Raw genomic sequence first — 23,567 nt, 5'->3', positions numbered from 1 at the left:
GTGCTGATTGCTTTTATGCACTCGCTGACACCGCTTGGCTTGGCTGAAGACACCCTAATTAAAATGGAGAGAGTGGAGAGAGAAATAAAGTTGCTCTGCTTTGTTTCCACACCAGTCCTCTGTGTGCTTTCTCTATACACCAATCTACATGGCAATATATGTTCACCAAAATATAGCCAAAAATGACCTTTTTATTAATTTATTTTTTTAGATGCAACTAATACAATGGTTTCTATATAACAGATGGAAGTGGCCACAATGATGTCAACCACTAATTTGTCAGCTCTACATTTTAGCCGTAACTGGATGAATGCTAATGACATCAGCTAATGCTAGCCAGCTTGGTTATCAAGTTGCATTCACAGACTGTATGGGAGCATCACACAGACAGATAGCTGCTAATTAGTGCTTAGTGACAAAAAAAGTCCTGGAATTTTACTCATCAAAAACTAGAGCTCAGACTCCTTGGAGAGTCTGTCAATTAACCATACAGCAGCCATGTTATTGGTTAGATAATGGAATTCACTCGCTGGGTCCACGTCTTCATTTTAGATTTGACAACGTTTTAGTAGATAAAGATGAATGACTTGGACGTGAATTGAGCTGCGGTTTGGGGAAGGCCTCGAAGGGGACTGGCAGCAGCTCCCGGGCCTACCAGATCCACATGTAGTAAATAGAAGTGACGAAGTGAAAGAATTGAAAAGGGCGGGAAGGGTGCATGTGAACTAGAATGAACAGCTTGTAGAACTGGGGGAACGTATATAGATAAGAACTGGAAGGAGCGTGTTTGGAGGCCTGGTCCCGCCTTCTCTTGTATGAAGGAACATTTATGTTGATTAAGAACATTTATTCAAATGTGACTCTTTCATATACATCATTTGTCTTGTTTTGACAGTTAAATATCGCAGTCAAGATAAAGTCAGTAAATATAATACATGCAGAAAACCAAAGCTGCTGTACAGCGCAGGTTTGGAAAAAATCATGGACAATATTTTTTTTGGCTTTCGCCAATCTGCGTACATCTTGCAGTTCAATACAGTCCCAGTTTGTGCAGGTTTTTTTTTTTTTTTTCAAAATCATGGTTAATTACATTTAGGCACACACAAAAAACAAAGCCTGCACACAAACTGAAGGCTTGGATCAGGGCACTTCCACACATGTACTGTAGGCGATAGTATTCATCATCAACATGGCACAAACACTGTCATTACCACCACAGTGCTTTGATTTAGATCATCTCATACAAAGCAAGAAATCGTCTTCATATTACTGTAAGGAAGAAAGGTTCATGTACTGTGTGGTTGTTTTTTTTTTTAACAAAAAATTGTAATGATAAATAAAAATGAGTTATCTGACATGAAATGCTCATGACCAGACACCCACGCAATGGCCGTCCATTGTTATTGACCAGTATCACTAGAAGTATAAAATAATAAAATAAAATAATTTATAAAAGAAAAGATGTAAAAAGTGTTAGAAAGTGCAAGAAGGACGTCAAGCAGATGACAGAAAAAGTGACAGAAGGCGGTGTTACTTTCATTTTAGAACCAATTGTTAACCAAGATGGAAAAAAACAAAAAAGAAATAAAGACCAAACAGAAAGTTGGGCTTGTTCTTGTAAGCCCTGCAGTGTTTTGGTTTTTTGTCTGGGGGTTTTCTTGTAATAACTGCCTGTTTCAAATCCACCACCACATCTCCATTTCCATGTTTTTTTTCTTCCTAAAAACTCAATTTCTTTACCCTTTTGTGTCGCCCCTTGGTGGATTTACTCGAGTGTTTAGGATCGCTGTCGTGTTGAAAGGTCCACTTCAACTTTTGAACAGATGGCCTCAAAAATTGTCAAGCACCCTTTGAGATGTTGCAGAATTTATAAATTCAGTGGCTACAAGCTGCCGCGTTTCTGAGGCAGTGAAACTAAAGAAACCAGAATATTTAGACCATTTAGCTTCACAGTTGCTGTGAGGTTTTTCTCTCGAGATATTCTTTTATCAAGACTAAAAATGTTCCTCTGGCTTTGATTTATCTGTCAGAGCACATTTTTCCAAAAATGTCCCCTTCTTTCCTAGCAAGCGAGCTCACATCACTCCTATTTTATGTTCTTTACATTGGCTCCCAATAGATTTTAGAATTCGTTTTAAAATTATTGTTTTAACGTACAGAGCACTAAATGGCCAAGCCCCAGATTATTTATCCAAGCTTCTCACAAAATACACTACTGCTCGCTGTCTCCGCTCACAGTCTCAGAGTTTGTTGGTTGCTCCCAGAACACGTCTGAAGACGAAAGGGGACAGAGCCTTTCAGTCTGTGGCACCAAGGCTGTGGAACAGTCTACCTCTACAACTACGTTTGGTTGACTCTGTGGAATCCTTTAAAAAACAGTTAAAAACTTTACTGTTTAAACAAGCTTTCTGTTGACCAATGCTTTTTACATTTTTATATTTTTAATTTACATTTAAACTCTATATTGTGTATATTGTGCATTTTGCTATTTATCGTACTGTTTATTTTAATCTCTGTGTGCAGCGCTTTGTGACTACCTGTCTATGAAAAGCGCTTAATAAATAAACTTACTTACTTACTTACTTAAACAGTACATTCAGTGGCAAACTAATTCTGCTCTAATGTTCTTATGTTCTAATGTTTTTTCCCAGTTGCTGATTCACTGTACTTTTGTTTTCACTGGCTGGTTAGATCCAAACACCAAATACTGCTCGATTTTGATGAGCTACAGTAGGATTACTTGAGTTGCAATCATAAACCTGCTCTGTGGAAAGCAACAATTGGGAGCAATGGACCTGTTTTACTGATCGGATGTGTCGGGGCACAGACACCAAAGGACACTTTCTGCATACATGAGCCATGTCCGCTGCTTTGACCTTTTAATGACTGTTAAACTATTTATGTTATCCAAAAAAGGAGTGCCTCTTTGGCTATAGCATCCAAATATTCTTACTAGCTAGTGCTGCTGGGAAAACCATGAGTTAGTGTTGTGTTACCACTGTTAGTGTTAACAGAGAAGATCTCAGCATCAGGCTTCTGCTTAATGGAGAAGTGGATTCAAATCACCGAGCATGGCTAATGGTCTTAGTGAGAGCAGAAAGAAAGTGTCTGGAGACCAGGTAGCTACACTCACATTCCCCTGAGAGCCACAGTTTATCAAATTTCTATTTAAAATTCCAATAAGCAGTTTTGGGGGAGGGGGTCCTCTTGTCCGAGCTGTTTCAGGTAACCAGACTCTTTGTTGGTCGCTAAGCAGGAGGAATCAATATCATATCAGGACTCAGTGGAACACCTGACAGTTCAATTTCACAGCAAGCCTCGAAATCAATACCTTTGGAATAGTTTTGGACTTTCCCAAAGGCTACCCACTGGAGTTAATCTATGGTGTCATTAGCTCGGGTCACAGCGTGCATGGTCATTACACTGTGTAACAATAAATGTTCATAAAAGACGACACGCTTTGTCCTCTTGTGCTTGACTGCAACCTCTAATTGAAGTAAATTCGTTCACGAGGTAGGGCGGGCGTCTGATCGACTGGTCCTGCAGCTCCTCTTTGTAATTCACGTCCAAGACAATGTCGGTGGGAGGGGGTGCTGGCATGTGTCAGGCTGATCTGAGGGGTACAAAGCACAGGAAATTGAACAAGGCTTTATCAAGCAAAAAATGTGTTAAAGTGTTTAGTTTGTGCTAAGGGGAAGGATTGTTTACCCTTGAAACATAGTGGCAGTTACCCCCCCGAGTCCTTCAGACAAATAACGACTTCAAAAAGTGATTTTAGACACACTGTGGGAAGAACCACGGACATCCATCATGATCTCCACTTATTTGGTACCATCATCATTTGGTACCCAGTTGAAACACAACATCCTAAGCCAAACGCTGACCATCAATTACTAATGCAGCGAGAGGTAAACTGCAGCAAGAGGGCGCGATGCAATCAGTCAGAGGGGAGAAATAATTAAAGCCATTTTGATTTTAGTGGCTCAACCAAATCTGTTAAACGAGACCTTAGCCAGCCACAAAAATCAGCGTGGGTCCAACTTTAATGTTGCAGATTCTGAATGGAAACCAAAGAAAGAAGAGAGAAAAAGAACCTCCGTCTCTATTTATTGAAGCTTAGCTGAAATGGTCTGTCAAAATATACCACGGAAACCCAGTGGAAAATGACACAAGCAGCCCGGCTTTTGAGTGGCATGGTGGTTTTGGCCTGAGCCCACTCCAAACTGGAGTCTTTTTTCCCCTCTCTAGACGGGGGGGGGGGGTCCGAACAGGAAATGGCCAAGCAGGAGAGTAATGGTTAATATTCTGCGTAATGGCAAGGTTTTCCTGCTGGATTCTCAAGGTCACAGCTTGTTTCTGTGGCTGAAACACACATTCAGATTAAAGATATTTTTCAGTTGGATTTGTGGAGAACTTGCATGCCCGTCTTCTTGGATCTATCCCAACTTTCTGTATATTCTACACAAATATTGTACAAAAATGACATCAGTTAGGGAGACAAAAACAAAATCATAATGATTTTTCCTTCAGCACAGTGCACTCAGCCACTGACAGGAATTACTCTGCGGCAAGGAGAGCATATTTGGAAGTCCTGGTTTTTCAGGGATATCTGAAACTGGCTATTTTCGAGACAAAAATGCAGAGGTTTGCCTGACAAGTGGCATCATTTCTGGGATTCTGGCGCCAGTGCAGATATTCACACTCCTTCCATATCCTCTGCTTATATCCCAGCTGTATAATTTACTGTAAGGTTTGATGCTGAGGTCCAAAATTGTCCAAAATTGTCAATTTTCTTCCCAACACTCCACTCAAGTGCTCATTTGGAGGCTTCATTGAAATGTGAATAAAACTCTGAGTTAAAAGGTCAGAGGCTGGGATTAGAGCAGGAGAAATGATCCTCATTATTGTCAGTGTGTGTTGTAATCGGCTAATCAGAAATCCACATTTGTAAAATATGTTAACTGCAGCTGGAGGTAAATGTAGGCTTCACTTTGTTTGTCATATATGGAGACATGTGCACATTTTTTCTTTACAGTATGTCTGTGACTTCAGAGTATCCCAGGTGTTAGGGTCAGTGTAATAAAATTCTAAAAATATATAGAGGCTACCTCATAAAAGTTCTTGATCATGAGATCTGGATCTTGTAGCTATGAGATTATCATTTCATATTAAAAATAAAGTAACAGGGTCTCAGTGAAAACCATTCAGAATCTGTCTGAGAATCTTAATTTTTAAAAAAAAAAGTTTTATGTACAGTTTATATACAGTCTGTGTGAGGAGAGAAAAGAAGAAGTAGTATGACTGATTAGCAGCTGTGTGTGATCTAGTTTAAAATCACATAAAGCTAAAATAAGACTATTGCAAATAATAAATAAAATAATAATAATGTTACAATTTATTATCTTTCTAAAAATAGCAGTTCTCTACCTTTGGCAGGTTCTATATAATATATATATATATATATATATATATATATATATATATTAGGGGTGCAACGCTACTCGTATCGATATTGAACCGTTCGATACAGTGCTTTAGGTTCGGTACCCATATGTATCGAACAATACAACATTTTTAATTTATTTTATCAACTTTCCTTCTGACGATGCTGTCTGTGTTGAGCGCTCAGTGGATCTGTGTTGAGCGCTCAGTGGATCTGCGCTCGACAGTGCAGCCTAGGCGGAGTAGTCGAACGCAGATTCACTGAGTGCAGGGCAAGCTAGCGAGACAGAAGTTAAGCTCTCCTTGCAACATGGCAAATTGAACCTCCCACACCCTCATTCAGATGTGGCGTTTGGAACTGTTTTGGTCTTCATGTGACGTATGACCCTGAAGGTAAGCGCGTCATGGACTAAAGTAAAACAGTATGTTGGATGTGCCATGCAATGCTCAATTACATGGGTGGGAGCTAGTGTGTTAGCGCAGTTAGCTCGTTAACGTGTTGGCCGTCCAGGCCCATGCACGGGGCGATCCGCGGCAGCTCGTTAACGGAGATTTGCTTTGTTGTGGCGTTAATGTCATTTCAACGAGATTTACGCTGACAGCACTAGTGGGAACACAACGAATATGACCGCACATTTACGCCGACATCATCCTAGTGCAAAGACAAGTGGAAGCAGACAAAAACAACAAGCACGCATGCTACAAACTTTATCGGAGTCATTTAGACAGCCGTTAGCACATGATTCTCCTTATGGGGACCTGATATGTTTAATATGCTGCTGAGAATATAGCCCAAAAGAAGCGTATAGTATAGCTTTTATTTTGAAAGAGCCATTTCTCTGTAATAAACTCTCTTTTCCAAAGATGAGTGATTCCTCAATCAGATACAGGGCTCGCAAAATCGCTAGCCCGACGTCCCGGGGCTAGCGATCTTTCCAGTCGGGCTACCAAAATCTATCTCTGCCCTGCCCGTCGGCCTATCGTAGGAAGGAAAAATATATGTCAATGCTTTTGCATTCTTTCGGAAATGTAGCTGGGTAATTATGTCATTGGCATCGGTGAGCCACTGTCAATATGTGACATATTGAAATCGCGTTTGAATTTGCGCTTGTTTTTTGCTTTCACTTTGCAATCGCGCGAACTGTGTATAGAGAGCGACAGTACTGATTGGTGAGTGATGATAATTTGCGCACCAATTCCTCTGACATCGTCTTATCAATCGTTAGCTTACTATGCAAACATGACAAGTGAAATCTCCCGCAGCAAGCTTAAACATGTGAGAGGTTGATCGCGCAGAGAATCGCTGAGCGTTATGTGAGTGCGTGTGTAAAAGCAGCAGGATATATATTTTAGTTCTGCTGAGCCAAATAAGACAGGTCAGCGTGAAGAAGTGACAGCCAAAGAAAAGCTTACCACAAAATGGAAAAGTTATGACAAATCAGACTATAAGGCAAAAAGAAAGTGCAGCTTTATGGTTTCATGGACAAAAAAAATTTCTGTGGCTGCAATATGACGAGCTATATAACCAGGGCTGCACATAAGTGGTCCGCAGGTGCGCATTCGCTGTCAAAATAAAAAACGCGCACAAGATAAGAAGTTGCAACGCGTGTTTGCGTACATAAGATTTTCAGGAGGAGGACAGACATTTGTTTAGAACTCTTAAAGATGTCGAAGAAGCAAGCTCCTTTAAGAAATTACTGTGATGTTCCTCCACCTCCAAAGAAATGTCAGGAGTCCGAACCACAAAAGAAGCACGTATTCTCGGAAAAGTAGTTGCAGGAGGTGAGCTGGCTTCAAACAAATGATGAACGCACAGAGATGTGGTGCAGAATGTGCCGTGAAAATGTAATAAATGACAAATTAAAAAGGCATGACCATTTTTTTTTGTATCGAAAAAATATCGAACCGTGACACCAAAGTATCGAACCGAACCGAACCGTGAATTTTGTGTATCGTTACACCCCTAATATATATATACATATATATATATATATATATATATATATATATATATATATATACATATATATATATATATATATATATATACATATATATATATATATATATATATATATATGTATAGTTTTTCATGGGTGGAGACCAGTTGCAAGTCATACACTTAATCACAAGGTGATTGTACGGGTCACATAGTTGGAGGCAACTGGTCTCCAAACAATCACAGTCCATTCTGGCTGACCACAATCACTCTCAGCAGTTATTTGCAAACCTTTAGCAGTTTGTCTGTCTTATTTATCAAAACAGACAGATTGCCAATACATTGCAGTCAGTCTGCACTGACAAACAACTTGTTTGCAGTACACCACTCAACTCAACTGGCTGCCAACTAGTTGTATTCCGGTTGTATTGCTATGTAAGCACAAGGTTGAGGACATCATGTTGCAGTTCTACAGCAATTACAGTCTCTATTTGTAGAGGAATTAAATAAAAAAAAATTAATCCATGAGATTCTGCTTGAACTCTGAGTGTAAATAGTTAATGCATGTTGAATGTGAATTTATAGTGTTGTAGAGAGCAACAGAGTGGCATCAGACAGCAATAGATATGCAATTTTCACCAATTACAGTTAATCACCCTTATTACTGTTATTATAAAAAACAGATTGCATGTACTCGCCAGATTGACCTCCATTCAATCAAAAACTGGCAACAGACTTCTGTCTTATTTAATTATATAATTCTGTCTTATTTTAATGCCATACTGATGCAATGGCATTTTATTTCATACCCTTTCAAAGGCAACGAGACTGCAAAGCTGCAATAACTTTGGTTGTGCCGTGGTTTCCAGCCGCTGTTTTCTAGTGTTTCTAGAGTGTAACTGTAGCATTAAACATAAAGGAATTAAAAGAACTAAAAGAATGCAGTCTCTGGAGTCTCATTCATTTAACACTACAATCAAAAAAATGAAAAAAGGCTGCCAGTATTAGCTCAGAAACTGGTGCATCCCTCCTACAGGTCTTTGGAGGAGGTAAAGGTGAAAGGTGAGTGAAAACAATTTTGCTTTTTCTTGTAAGAAGGAGATGAGATTCCTCATCATGTGATCATTGGTGTTCATTACAGTTACAGATGTACTCAGTATTACCTGGTAGCTCGTGTGCTTTTCACGGGAAATATGGGAGCTATTAGAGCCTCGAGGCCATTAAAGCCCTCAGGCTGCATTTTAGGTATTGATTACAGTCATCTGTCTGTTTAATGAGATTTTGGACATATGGTGTAATTGCTTTAATAAATAAATGTAAACAACAAAGTGGAAGATTGTCATCTTAACGCGATCCACACCTTAAAGGGGGCTCTTTTTATTTTAATTGATCCAGAAGACTCCTTAAATATCACACACACACATCTACAGAACAGCTCAGCCCCACCGCAGAGCTGCAAAGGAAGGCTCGTCCATAATGACTGCTGGAGCAGAAACATGAGTCAGAAGGAAGGGATGAACGCTATACAAACAAAGCTCCGGAGCCACACCGTGGAAATAACAAGCAGCTGAGGACAGTAAAACACGAGAGGTGAAACCTGCGGCTTCTAATTTGTATGACTGAAACATTTCCATCAGTTTATATGAAGAGACTTCAAATCAGCACAATGTTTAGTCTGAGGGACGCATTTTTAGCTTTACATCATACCAGCAAAGTTTGACTGGAGTGAGCACAAGCATTTCAATTAGGTCACATCTGTGGAAAGGAACCAGGCAGAAAAACACAATCCGAAAAGCTGGGGTTAAATGGAATTGTGAGAAATAATTCACACTTTCATTTTTCCACGTTTTTGTAATTTCGCAGTAATTGCATCCATACTGGATTGTTTATTTTACTTCCCAAAGTAAAAAAAAAACTTCAGTATCCAAAATATTCCTAGAAGCAAGTCTTGCAACTTGGCAGGCATCTTGAAATGAATACAAGGAGTTATTTTGAAGCCCTTATTGTATTGAATGTGGGGAGACTTTTAATTTTAATGGTTATTGTGACATAAAATTGCATCTTGAGAATCACCAGTCAAATCATTAAATTAAAGCTTAAAAAAAAGAAAAAAAAAAAGAAAAATGAAGTTTCCCAGTTTATAAACCAGTGAGTTATACGACCAACACTCTTACCCTCTTGATGACTTTTGAATATTCTCACAACCTCAATGGCCTTGGTGCAGATTCTGTCGGAAACAAGCTGTTTTAGCTAGTTCCCCTTTAAGACAACTATCTTTTTACTGGCTGCACCTCATAAACACATGGTTTTCAGGGAATTAAATCTACTACCATTTCTCCATGGTGTTATATGGATTCATGAGAACAAAAAAATGCTCATAGCAGTCTGCATCATGAGCTTTGGGCTGATGGGAATTACTTGATTATTTTGGCCATATTTAATATGAACATCCACCACAGGAAATATATTCAGAAATGAAGGAAATGCAGAAAAGCTCCAGTTTAAATACAAAAAAAAAGGCTTACAACTAAAACCACATTATTCATCATTTGGCAAAGCATGTATCTCTTACCATCATCCTTTCCATGGCTTGGGGAAAGTACAGTGCATTCTCATTAAAACTCAAAACAATAAAAGGGGAATAGACTTCCATGGGCGGTACTCTGAGCGCTGTGAAATTACATCAAAATATTAAAGACCAATCTGTCTTTCCAGGAACACACCGGGAACCAAAGAAATGTCCATATGCAGGCCGCTGGCTCTAATTTTTTAAGTGCTCTGAGGACCACAAACAAAATCCTGCTTGTTGACATAAAATAAAACCTGCATGGAGGTCAGAGACAAAATAAATGAGCATTTTGATAAGCCGGCCCTTATTAAGAAAAGTTTTTGCACTGAATTTGTGCACATGTGTAAAACGTCTTCAGGGCTTTTCCGTATTTTCTACTAAAAGTGCAGAGCATGCCCGTGGCAGATTTCTAACACACTGTGCTGCCTTTAAATTAACTAGAAAGCAAATGTTACACACACATGTTGAATTTCAATATATGTTGCAAAATAACTATCAAATATAAGGTATTTAAGTTGTAAAATATGTCTTGTAGGGATTATTTCTGTGTGAATTCTTGCAGAAAGTGGAAAGATGTGAGCTTTAAGTTGGTGCTGCTCCCGTAATGAAAGAAAATTTAGTTTAATAAAAAAATCCAGGTCCAATTCAAATACACCGGTTGGTAAAACCTTAAAAATATATTCTGAGCAATGCAGTGGTGGTTTTAAAGTTTTGAAGGTCCACTTGGGTTTCACCTGTGACTTGGAAATAAACTAATTAGATTAATTAGTTAGGCCTCCTCTGCCTAACTAGAATCAGTAATTGTTATCTTTTAGATTTGGCTCCTCTATGGTTAACTCTTCTAACAGACCATCCAGAAGTCTGTGCTGCAGTTTAGGTGAGCGAAAGTCTAAGATTTTATTAGTCTGGTACTTAGCTCTAATAAGCAGATATTTGTGTGTGTGTGTATGAACACTGCAGTGGCCAAAATGTGTAGTCCAAAACCAGAGGGTGAAATCACATTGGCCACGTCCATCTTGACGTAGTCAACAGGCTGCCCTTGTGGCCCAGCGTCATCAGTAGACAGACGTCATCGCGTGTCCCAAATAAGACCTCACCAAAAAACGGCCATCAAAGTCCACTCCATCTGCTAATTGCAGATTATGGGAGGCTTGATCATTGTTTTTGCCATATGTAACATTAACTGTGGTTTGGTCCTCTCTCGCTTGTTCAGGCTGTAAAGTGCGAAATATTCTTCCCGGTCTGTTTCTTGCTCACTGTGCATGCAGAGATGTACACAGACCAGCAGATCTCGGTGTTCTGTCTCTGCCTTACAATAACTGTCACAGCAGGTTGGTAAGTTCGATACTGTGCTCCCCTGACCGGTCAAAGCTGCCAGGGTTAGCAACATGTCTGCCAGAAGCCCGGGCAAGTTTTTGCATTAACTTGCTCAGAAACCGACACAAACTTTCCAACGTGATGCTACGTTGCACATTTAGCGTTAAACATTTGTTTGCTATTCACATTCTTCATAATTTTCCAGATTTAGGGTCAATTTTATTGCAGTTACCAGCCCAGGCTTGTTTAATGAACACCGGCACTACAGGCTGTAATAATCCATAAAACTGATCAAATAGTCACACTGCATAGCCCTACAATATTCAGTAATTCTCAGACAGCCAATCCCTTCATCATGTCAGCTGGGCAACGATGACATGTGCTGGTTCTTGTAGCATTTAAGAGTTACAGAGATGTGAACGCGTCCAGACGTGTTTTTATTTGAAAGAATAGGTGCTTGAATTTGTTCTTCGCCCACGTTTGGCACCTCGACACCCCTGAGCGGGTTGAGTAAAAGCCTTACTTCCATTACATCAACAGTGGGAAACACTTCATGCCAGTTAATCAGTCTGAGCTCGGCTCTCTCCAACTCTGCTCTCACAGCTTTCCTGGAATGTTCAAGTTGGCAATTATTTTGCAGTTCAGCAATAAAAACAGCCAGGCAGTTAGACCGTACCGAGTAAGCTGTTGTAGAAATCCCTTTACATGCACTTATCCTGCACCTTTACTCCATTAAGACTGCTTAAATTCCATAATTACACGCTATATCGCTGGATCTCGGTCACACTTTGTAAGGCATCACAGCGCAGACACCAAACTGCTCCTCGGTGGGTGAATTTTTCCAGAAGTAAAGACCAGGGCTTCCACATGTGCTCTGCATGTCACAGCTGGTTTAGCTCAACTCTGTGTGTCCTGTCACTTCACTCAGCGCTCAGTTAGCTGTGGGGTCAGGCTGGGACTGTCTTCCCTTTTAATGAACCAGCAGATAATGGCCTATAGGGGCCCAGGAGAGACATGACACAAATTGCAATGTCCTTTGACTGGGATTAGTGGTAATTACTGTTAGCCTTGGCAGATCAATGGGGTAGCAGCACAACACGTAGAGGCCACCCCGTGTCACACGCTAGCTTGATACCAGCAGTCATAAATGCACAAACAAAGGAAACGGGATCTGACGGGCACAGTCTCACACCCCTACGCTTCTCTTCACGGTGCTCGTATTTGTTGCTCCCAGACAATGATGACAGCTCGTAGCTGTGCTGAGTTGAGTTCACGCTCTGACTTTGTTGTACTAAACACCATCCACCTCGTGTAACAGTCACACACCCGAGTTTAAGCTATCCAAACAGATCTGGGATGGCTGTGGCATATGGATATGCAAAGTGAAGGTGACAGTGCATCTAAAACTACATTTATTCTAGTGTCTGTAAGGGGACAGCTCCTCTGGGTGTAAAATTCAGTCTGACTTTATCAATGTCTATAAAGGAATGACCCTGCTAGTGGATCTGTGACCTCAGTAAAAACTTTCCTGATGGGTTTATGGGCTCAGTTGCTAGTTTTTGCATTTATTTAAATATAAAATTATATGTATTTTGTTCATTACGGTCCCATTACAGTCAGAGAGAACAATGAAGCAGGGGGTGATTAAGGGTTTGGTTACCATATGATTGACAAGTCAGTGTGCTCCTTGGTTTCTAAGTCAAATTTACCCCTTGATTTTTTTTTTTTTCATGTTAAAAAAAGCTCACAATCGGTCGGCAAGGTGTGCATCCTTTATATAAGCCTACAATCAGATTAAGGCCATGTCCACACTAATACGTTTTCGTTTGAAAACGCATCTTTTTCTCTCCATTTTGGTCTTCCGTCCACACTCGGACGACGTTTTCGGTCAAGGAAAACAGAGCTTTTTGAAAAAGCTCTCCAAAGCGGATACATTTGAAAATGCAGTTTTCCGCGTCGTAGTGTGGACTGTGAAAACAGAGGCTTTCGAAAATGATGACGCAATTTAGTCATATGATGTGATCATGTGACCAGTCCAACTGAGATAGCGGGCGGCATTGTACAGCTTGTTTGCTTTCAATTTTGACAGCCCTATTAAAGATGAATATCAGGTTGTACATGCTCTAGATAGCTCGTCGCTTTTGAAACTTTGTACTCTTGCAGCAACAACTCCACCTCATTGTCAGTCCATTTAAAAAACATGGACCGACATTTTGCCGCAACGTTTCAAAGAGCCAGAAAGTAAATAAACGGCAGATGGAAATGTCGCAGGTCGAATCGTGTTACGTTTCATGCATGCACAGTACAGGAACGTAAGCGTTTTCAGTGTGGATGAAAACTATTGAAAACAATAGTGTGGACGTGGAGTGCTTTTGGACGAAAACACAGTTTTCAAATTTATCCAGATTAGTGTAGACCAGGGGTCGGCAACCCTAAGCACGCGTGCCAACCGAAGGGTTAACTGATGGCACGACCATAGCTGGACTGGCCATCGGGCATACCGGGCATTTGCTCGGTGGCCCGATGATTTTTTTTTGTAACGGTATAAACAATGAAAGGTGGTGGATTGGCCAGATGCTGGTTGGTGTGTAAAAATAACTCAGTTGTTTGGTGGTGGCTATGGCGGTGCTTCCACAGATTCAGTAACATTAGCAAGTAGTGGAGGCCAGCAGGTGGATGAGAGAAAGGGGAGGCAGGAGGAGAGCCCTGAGGCAGCCGCCGGTCCGAGTGTCAGGTGAACAGAACTTCAGATAAGAAGTTATGACCTGCAGTCTTTCTGGGTCAGATATAAACCAAGTTTAGGTGTAGTTTATTTTCGTTGTGCTGACTTTTTACAGTCAGTTACAATAACTCGTACTGCGTATTAGCTAGCATGACGGAGTTTCTATACAGCTGGGTGGGTGCTGTGATGTTACTGAACTTTATTTAATTCATAAGGTTAGTCAGTAGAGTTGGCAACCGTCCTGTAAAAAGATGGAATTGTCCCGCATTCAGAGAAAATATTACGCGTTTCGTATTGAGCTGAAAAGGGACGCAGTTAGTCCCGTACTTCAGCTAGGATGGAAAAAGACACAAAGGTGGATTTATTCTGTTGTTATGCTGCACAGCTGCCTCTTCTTCTCTCATTCTCTCCCCCTCCCTCTCCTGTTGCTACTTCAATCATGAAACTGATCAATGATCAGCTGATCGGCTTTTCTTTCTTGTTTGTTTATCGCCCACTTTGCGCCAGAAAGAGGAAACCAGCGGATGTTGCGCTAAACAACAGCAGCACGTTTAAGCTTGATCAGCTGTTGTTAGAATTTATTTAATATTAATTTGTAGTATCAGCTGATGTTTGCTGGAGCCACAGCTGTAAAGCTGCTGGTCATGATATCGGTTTGTATATCTGGTTAGAGGGAAACATGAAGATGAAACCAGGAGATGTCCTTACTGAATCATCAGAGCTGAACAGGTGATGGAGAAACAGGTTTACCTTTTAGGTGACATGAATGAGTTGAAGGCAAGTTATGAACTGTTTCTGAGAGACAAATAACACCAGGATCCTTTTCTATGTAGCTGACAGCTGGTAACTGTGCAGGGGTGGATCTAGCAAAGTTTTGCCAGGGGGGCCAGGTAGGGCATTAACAGGGAAAGGGGGGCACAAAGAAATACTTTCTTATTCTCATTTAAAATGTCTGGCTGTTATTAAATAATTATCTGAAGCTTACAACCAAAGTTTTTATCTGATGTAAAATGTATAGAAATCATACATATACCAACAAGACTGTACATCACTGTCACAACAGCATTTGTTTTCATTCAAAGGCTTTATGGCTTTAATACCTGGTGGGCCGGTATTTAGTAAAAATGCCCGGGGCCGATTTTTTTTATCCCAGTCCAGCCCTGGGCACGACACGCAGTGAATTAATGCGAGAAGGTGCATCAAAAAATAAATGGCCGCGCCAGCGGTGCACATCGCAAATCAGCTCGCATAGACACATTAGTTGTGCCGCTTCTTAATGACGGTATCTTAGCTAACAACCCCAACTACCAGATTCAAATTGTAATTGGCTAAAAATAATTTAGCCTACAGGGACGTTGTTAGCGTTCCACATTCCGACACTTCAAAAGCTTCAGGAGCTTTCCGCTCAGCACAGCATCAGCACCACAGAAACACACGGATACATCTGTAGGGTCAAGACACAATGCACTTTTGGGACTTTCAGGTGTATGGACCAATGTTTTATTTTCTGATCAAACCAGAAATCTTTAATGAGCAGCTAGATTTGTCTCACATTAACTGGCTGAGTTAATGCCAGTTAATGCAACATCGAAGCAGCTGGAATCCATAGCTGTGCGTGTTCCTGGAGCTTGCATTTTCACTTGCTGGACATCACTACCTGACAAGTTTAACTGTCTTCAGAACATTGCAGAGGCCTTATTGACAGTATTTGGCTCTACATATCTGTGTGAGCAGATTTTGTCTCACATGAGTGTCCTCAGGTAGCCGTCTGAATGCTGGACACTCGGAGACCTGTGTCTCTGAGTGGGAGACCAGAGATCACATTAACATGTGTGTCTCTGTATTAACAAACATGGCATATTGGCCAAGTTTATTTTTCTTATCATTTTTGTGAGGAGACCATAAATAGCATTTGTATTTTCTGTTGTACATTTCATTTGCTGAGCTTTTGGATCACAGGGTTTACTGTACAAACGCTGTAAGTTTCAAATAATGAGGATCACCTTTGCAAGGGTGCAGCTTCGGGTTCAATACTTCTGGTGATCAATGGCCAGAGCTATAAATTAATGTTTAAGCTGAAGTATCATGTAAGCACTAAACATCTGGTCACCTTAATGAGAAGGTGCACACAGGTGTGAAATCATGTAATACCTAATGGTTTTTTTGCCTGCAGCCTCCGGCAAGAGCACATCCCTGTTGACTAATGTGAATTTCGTGCCCTGACATCTCAATGAGTACCATCATACGAGTCAAATGAATGCCATTCCCGTCCTCTTTAATCTCTATTTCTGCCTGCTCCCTCATCAGGCTGCCTGGTTTGCAGATGATGTCACCCTGAGTCGGCGTTGTCGGAGAGCCGAGTGTCGCTCCTCTTACCTCTGCAGTGTGGGGACGAACCCCTGATTAATGGCTCTGGCTCTGCTCTCATGGGTTTTTAATTAAAGCAGCCAGACAGATCCATGGATATACAGGCGCAAACATGAATTTAAACCACACTGACACAGACAATGTGAAGAAGACTGGGATTTAATTGAAAGAGTGTAATTTAAGGGGGGGATACAAATAGAGTGCTCCTTTATGGTGTGACAACACTCACCTCTGACCTCCCTCTGTGTGAGAACGCTGGTGGTTAGTCCATTACAGCAGCGTAAATCTACATGTGGAGAGGGAGGCGTGATTAGAGCACATACTTTGAGGCCATGCAGATGAGTGAGACTTGTAGAAAAATGAAAAAGTCAAATAGAAATAGTCAGTATACTGCCAGAGAATAAATGACCCTGACCTGTATTGTGAGGGGACCTGGTTCTGCTATTCACTGATTATTTCCAATGACTTCTAATAGCTGTCTTAATTCAGTGTTAAATGAATGAAATACAAGTACATCCTGCTGAATCTCTTAAAGGATTTTAACAAAAAACAAAAAGAAAAAGGAAGCTAATGTGAAGGTGACAGAAGTCAAGTATCAAAAATTCTTCTAACATTCACTTGATGTTATCTCTAGGAATGAGTCAGTCCCTATAGACTCACAGGTTAAAATGTCTGATTTATGGCAAAAAATAACCATGCTTTCAGCTTGATACAGTCTCCAAAGCTCATTTCACCTTCATGACAACTTATAACTCAGATATTTATCTTTTGTAGGCTTACATTTTGGGGACAGCACAGGTGATTGTAGCTGCTAGCTGTCTGCTAGGATTCACCTCAGCTAATTTAAGTCACTGAACTGGACCTCAGGATGGTAATTGTGCTGTTTGAGCCTTTTGGAGCATTTGCAATGTAATTTTCTGACCAATAATATGGCTGCTGTGGATTATGCATGAATTATATGTGAATTATACTAGCAGACCAATCAAGAAGTCTCAGCTCCAGTTTTAGACAAATTATGGTTTTTATTTGGGTGTCACAAAGTACTAATTATCAGATGTCTGTGTCTGTGTGATGCTCCAGTACAGTCTGTTGATAACCAAGCTAACTAGCATTAGCTGATAACTTAGAACTCAGCTCTCTTATCCAAATATGGTCACTTCTCACTCAAAAAAGCCAATATGGCTCCTTCCAACAGTTATTCTCAAGGCTTTGATATATGGAATCCAAAACTAATAGGTAAGGTCACAGTTTCCATCTTTTATATACAGTCTATGGTGAAAACAACACTTTAGCAATGCACTTTTCACATTCAAAGTCATATAACTTCTATATATGTTCAGGGAAGGTTGTATTTTCTTGATAGCAGTTTTAAGAGGATGTAGTCTGGCGGTTTCCAGTTGTTAATTTTTATTCTTGCATTTTTACTAAAGTAGCTTTGCATGATTCACAGTTGAAAATAATCCTTTATCTTATACTCGGCCTTCGCTCCATCTTCTGCTTGAAACCAGTTGCTTTAGCTCGTCACAAACATAAAGTTTGTTAGTCATGGCTGAAACCAAACTTTAGCCATGTTTAACATGAAGATCCACCATCAGAACAGGAGACATATGACAGGAAATAAAAGGAAAGCACAGCTGTTAATCATGGCCTTCTTTTCTTAAATATACAGCTGTTACAATCAATGCACTAGGCAACAATAAACTTTTTGTGCTGAGTGAAATACACATTGTCATGATTTTAAAAGCTGAGCTCAAACTTTGAGAAAAGGGTATGCACTACAGAAGCACAAAAACAAAGACAAGTACACTTTTCAACTAATGGTTGGTCTGGTTCCCTGAAGCTGGTGTAAACATGCTCCAGCCACTGTTTTGAGAATTTTCTCTGGATATATTATTATCTTTGCGCCATGAAGTGCCCTCTTAGTCACACCATCCTGTCTCTCATTTGTTCAAGTTGTCATCTCACATCTGAGCAACCCAGCGTCTGTAAACGATTTTAATGAGAAAAAGTTGTGTGGCATTTTAAAAAGGACAACAAAAATATTGTGATGGTTACAGAGAAGTAGGTGGACGACGCTGCCGGCGGCACTGGGCTCTCTAACCTGATGAATGCTCCTCTGCCTCATGTAGACCCAGATTAAAGAAGCTGCCACAGACAGGAAGGCCAGCGAGAGCATTTTTGATCTTATTTCATTCGATTTGGGCAGCTGCAGCAGACACACGGCTATGTGCTTTTAAGGGCGCGCACCGGAGGAATACGCACTGCCACCCTTCACAGGCCCGGTCTCAAATGATTCGGATTAAAGGCTTTATTGGTGCAGCTCGGCGGAGGTTTTATTGTGTTTGGTTTAATTGGCATAAAGCGGGTCTCCTCTGAGATGCTTTATTATTTTAAACAGTGTAATGAGGTTTATGTAGCGCCGAGGGAGCAGAAGCCAAGGCAGGTTTTGCATCCATCATAAACAGAGAGAAGCTATAATGGGATCAGGGGCTGCAGGAAAGAACAGGAGGAAATGATAGCGGGGTTATTCCATACAAAACAAGTTCCCACCTGACACTTCAGGATCAGCTCATTCTTTGTAACAATAACTTTAGTCTATTTAATTAATCCACACAAAAAAATTACCTTATGTTATGAATATTTGCAGAGTAACAGGCCTCGAAACATACTTTTAATTAACATTGTTTTCTCTTGGAGTACAGGAGACATCTACAATGAAATTTCAAGGGTTGAAAAACACGTTTAAACTCTATTAAGACCTGATCACAGAGGAGAAACTGGTGAAAACAGAATTCAAAAACAACGAATGTTTAAGCACGTGTGCTCAGTGCATACAGGTTCAGCAGCTGGCACCACTGGTCACAAAAAGAGATTCATGAAAGCACCAGGAGCCTAAAAAGAGACAGAAGACTGCTAACTAAGACTGCACAGACACTAAAACCTAAGAATAAACCGAATGTTACCTTTGAGGGTGTGGGTAGAGTTGTTTGTCCCGCCTATTTGGGGGGAAGTGGTCGAAAAACAAAGCTTGCGTCACCAGCATGTGTCCGTTGGGCGGACACAAAAAAAAAAAAATGGGCGATTGGGTTGTTTGGCAGCACAGCATGTTCCAATTTCTCGAGTTAATAAAAAATTTCTCCTTGCTTCCTTGTCACGTTTCCCGGGGCCAGACACAGACCATCACCAGGTAAATAACAACAACAACAGCAAGCCTGATCCGGGCTTCGCTGCTCCCCGGCGCTGCCCGGAAATATATCAGCCAACGTGTTTGCTTCTCAGAGGCGTGGCGTTAGGAGGAGGAAGGCAGCGAGAAAAACAAATGTTGGCTCAGTTTCTTTTTGGAGGAGCTACAAGGCTGCCGGCCAAACACTGGCCATCACCACCGCATTCAGTATGATCCCTAAAATCAACAGACATGACGAGCGGCGAGGCTGGCCGAGCACAAATTATGGTGCAGGCCAACAAAGGTTTTTCATCTGCTGTCTGTGCCTCTTTCTTCTGACATCTGTTGGGATGTCGCTCCCTCTCTCTTGCTGAGGATACTCAGTGGCATCATCACACAAACTCTGCTGTTCTTAATGAATGCAGACAGATGAGGCTTACAGGGTTTGGCTCCACAGCGCACTGCTGTCTTTCTTAAACCAACAGATCAGCTGTTAATGATGCTGATTTCGATTGCTAACAAATAAAAGCATTTATCTTTGTTTCTTTCTCTTATTATTTCTACAGGGTATATATTCTTTTCTTTTTCTCTGAGTATCTCCCACCGTGACCTTTGGCGGTCTTTTTACAGCAGAGGTAGGAGAAAGCTCGCCCGCAGCCTCACATTATCGGATGAGGCAGCTGACAAATGTGACAGCGTTCACGCGTGAGCTTCGATTAATCTCCCAAACGATGCGCGGCCTAATGGGAAGGGGACTTACGAGGGGAAACCGCCGCTTTCTGCTCTTCCTCCGGGACACGAGCAGAGAGTGATGTCCTGTTGCAATCAGATTACTTGGACTATTTTCTGACACCAGGCACAAGAAAAGACCTCCACTCCTCCTTCACTCCTCCCGATTTATTTCACCGGCCTCTGTTAATTCACACACGGGGACATTCATCTTTTTACTCTCCACTTTTTGCTCAGCAGAATTTAATCTTTTCCATTTTTACAAATCATTTTTCTTGTCCTGTACTCTGATTACAGGCTCACACTCTGCATACGCATCGTACTCTAAGATGAGATGGTGGAAGAAGCAGTGCTAAATTCTTTAACTTAACTAAACCTTCCTGTACCACAGTTTAAGACTGCTCTGTAAGCTCTCACCAGGAGATCCTTTAGAGTAAAAGCATTCATTCTTTATATTTGCCTTCAACCAGGGCTGAAAATTGAATCCAAAAACTGCAGTTTTTGCTCTTGAGGCTCGCTCTAAAGTGAGTCAAATGGTAGCTGTAGCTGCTAGCTGTCTGCTATAACCTCAGCTAATTGGAGTCACTTGTTTGTGCTTTTCAAAGTCTTTTGGCGCATGCCCTGGCCTTCAGAATTTGCATCAAGCAGCAATCATAAAAAGGATCGAAGCTGAATTTTAGAAACCTGAAGGTCAACTGGAATGTATCAGAAAAAGCTACAAATTCATATTAGTTTAGCCTGCTGTAGCTTTAGACTGCATTTCCCCTGCGGTTTCTTGATGCCCGGCCATTTCAGAACCACTGGTTTCAAACAAATAAACCAGTTGGCGTGTAGAACATGTCCGCTTACTAACATTAGGAAACATAAAAAGACTCCCTGGACATGCATAGACAGACTGAGATTTTTCATTTTTATGAGTTTCAGATAAACATTTGCTGCTGTAGTCATTTCTGTGCCGACATGTCAAAAACTCTGCCACAGCTGCAGAAGCACCCCATGCAAAACAAACCTGACGGCATAACATTCATCTTCTATTACTTGTTCGCCCCTGCCTGCTGACATGTCTGTTAGGAAAAGAAAAGAACATGTTGTTGTTTATGCAGATGTAAGCAGGAAAACTTAATGACCTCGTCTAACATCTCCAAATATTCCTGCCACTCACACTGATCTCTGACGTGCTCTCTGCTCGGCCCGTGTTGCTACCTCAGCTGCCGTGGGAGTACCTGTGATGTGGAAGGAGAGGGAGAAGGCTCAGCTGACACCTTGTGGGAGTGTGTGTGGGGGTTTAGCTGCCGAGCCATATGGCTTACAGAGGGAAATGCAATAATGGTGCTTCAGCAATACAGACCAACAAAAAGCCTCCAAGTCAGCGACTCTGATGAGGACTTCAATATCTTTTCACCGGCCTCCCTGCACCTGCACGCCTCTCGTTGTCTCATTAAGTCGGGCTGATGCAACCGCACCGAAACAAAACCTTCCCACCGGATCACCTCAGGAAGGAGAAGGCGTGCGAGCCTGGGCCTGATTTATACACAGCACCACCCAGGTGAGTTTTGATCTCCTCTCACGTCCAGGTGTTGTGAAGTGCCGCGGAGCATTTTTAAAGTTTTTGTCCACGAGTTTAACCTCACTGAGGCCAATTTTGGGAAAATGTCAGGGTGGTTGTAGCGATTCAGCAAATTCAGAGATGCTGGAGGCTGCCAGGGTGCAGAGAGAGTATAACTGTGACATTTGCTGACATGCAGCTAAACCTCTGCAAACCTCCACCACCGCCAGCAACAATTTCTTAACCTACCACCTTGCCTTTATATCCTGAAGCCCAGGCCCTGTTGGGGGGCTGAGAGCATGTCACTTTAATTGAAGGTTGAGTTACCTTTGACCTCTTGACTCTCAGGCTGCTCCTGTTATATCGATTTTGCTTTTTTTAATCAAAAACTCTATTTTTCTTGAAATTGTTCAAAGAAGTACAATTCAGCAGGAGCTCTGATACCAAAACACATTATTACATTTATCTATAAACGTATCCATCCACTTGTTTATTGTGCTTGCCTCTTTCAGTGTAGGGTTAGGTTCATAGCCACATTCTGTAGAGTTTTCACTTACTTGCCAAAGCCAAATTTGAATCCTGTACGAGATCAGCTGTAGCACTATAATGCATGTGAGAGAGTTGATTCAAAGGTGTTTACTGTCACGTGTTACATGAGTGCAAATCATGTGAAATGCTCAAGCTAATAATGCTAATAAGCATATGTAGTATAAAGCAATACAGAGGGAGGTGCAGCTTATATAAAAAGGCAGTGAACTGAGGTCAGATTGCACTTGCATGTCTAACCATGTATTGCTCATGTGTGCAATTATTTCTTCAAGTTTCTTTCAGCTTTTGGAAAAACTCTGTTCTTTGGTCTGCTGTGTGATGTGATCTTTTGATTTTATATCTCCTGTCAGGCCCTTTGGATGTCTTGGGTCCTTTATGAATCTCAAATTCTTCCTGAAGCAGTGATCGTTTCGCTAAGCTGTGCACACCAGTATCTCAAAGACCTCACATTCTGGTTCAGTTTCTGCCTCATTCACAAACTAAGTGCACCTCCAAACCAGTGATTAAGCTGCGAATACCTGAACCCTCAGTGAACAGACTTCCTGCTGTTGGGTTTGTGTACACCAAAAAAAGTAACCGCAAACGTTACAAAATAACACATTATGGCCTGCTTAGCAATGACCTTTTGACCCACAACAAGGACCTCATCCTGCACTTTGCTCATGATGGACAATTATTTTGTAAATCCACTCATACTACCACTCTCCATCTGTTCATCAATCCCAGGTTATTTGTCCTGTTCTGTATCCTATGATTCAAAATAATTTTTTTTAAAAAATAAAACCCCACAAAACATTAGAACTGTCATTTCTAGTCCAGGATTCATCAGTCATGTCTTAAGTTTGTCCTCTTGAAGTTTAAATGACAGGCAGGGGGACTGATTTCATGGTCATTTGCAAGCACAAACACAAAAACAGAGACACACACACACACACACACACACACACACACACACACACACACACACACACACACACACACACAAAAGTCCAAAATAACTAAGGATAAATGTAATCTTCCCAGCAACCAAGCCAGAAATAAACTGTATTAAAAGTATGCAGAAAAGTCTCAGCGTATTACTTATTTCATCCTCTTCCTCATTATGCAGCAGCTGTTGAACTTTATAATAAAAAGGAGAAACAGTTTAAATATGTTTCAGCTGAGAATCAAACTACTGTAATGATTTCATGAACTTCTGGGCAGAACTGGGGCAATTTTATGTGT

General features: G+C 41.1%; 1 long non-coding RNA gene across 1 annotated transcript; it reads right to left on the bottom strand.

Moving 5' to 3' along the window:
* LOC146370380 (uncharacterized) lies at nucleotides 1–19,873 on the bottom strand. The gene is made up of 3 exons (XR_014797234.1): nucleotides 19,320–19,873; nucleotides 16,586–16,642; nucleotides 1–3,613 (listed from the first exon to the last, which is right to left on the bottom strand). It is a non-coding gene; the product is annotated as an uncharacterized LOC146370380 (long non-coding RNA).
* Nucleotides 19,874–23,567: the final 3,694 nt, after the last annotated feature.

Source organism: Perissodus microlepis, chromosome 16 (genome assembly GCF_051167445.1).
Source record: "Perissodus microlepis isolate ML-2025 ecotype Zambia chromosome 16, ASM5116744v1, whole genome shotgun sequence".
Taxonomy (NCBI): Eukaryota; Metazoa; Chordata; class Actinopteri; order Cichliformes; family Cichlidae; genus Perissodus; species Perissodus microlepis.
This window is presented reverse-complemented; position numbering and strand designations above follow the sequence as displayed.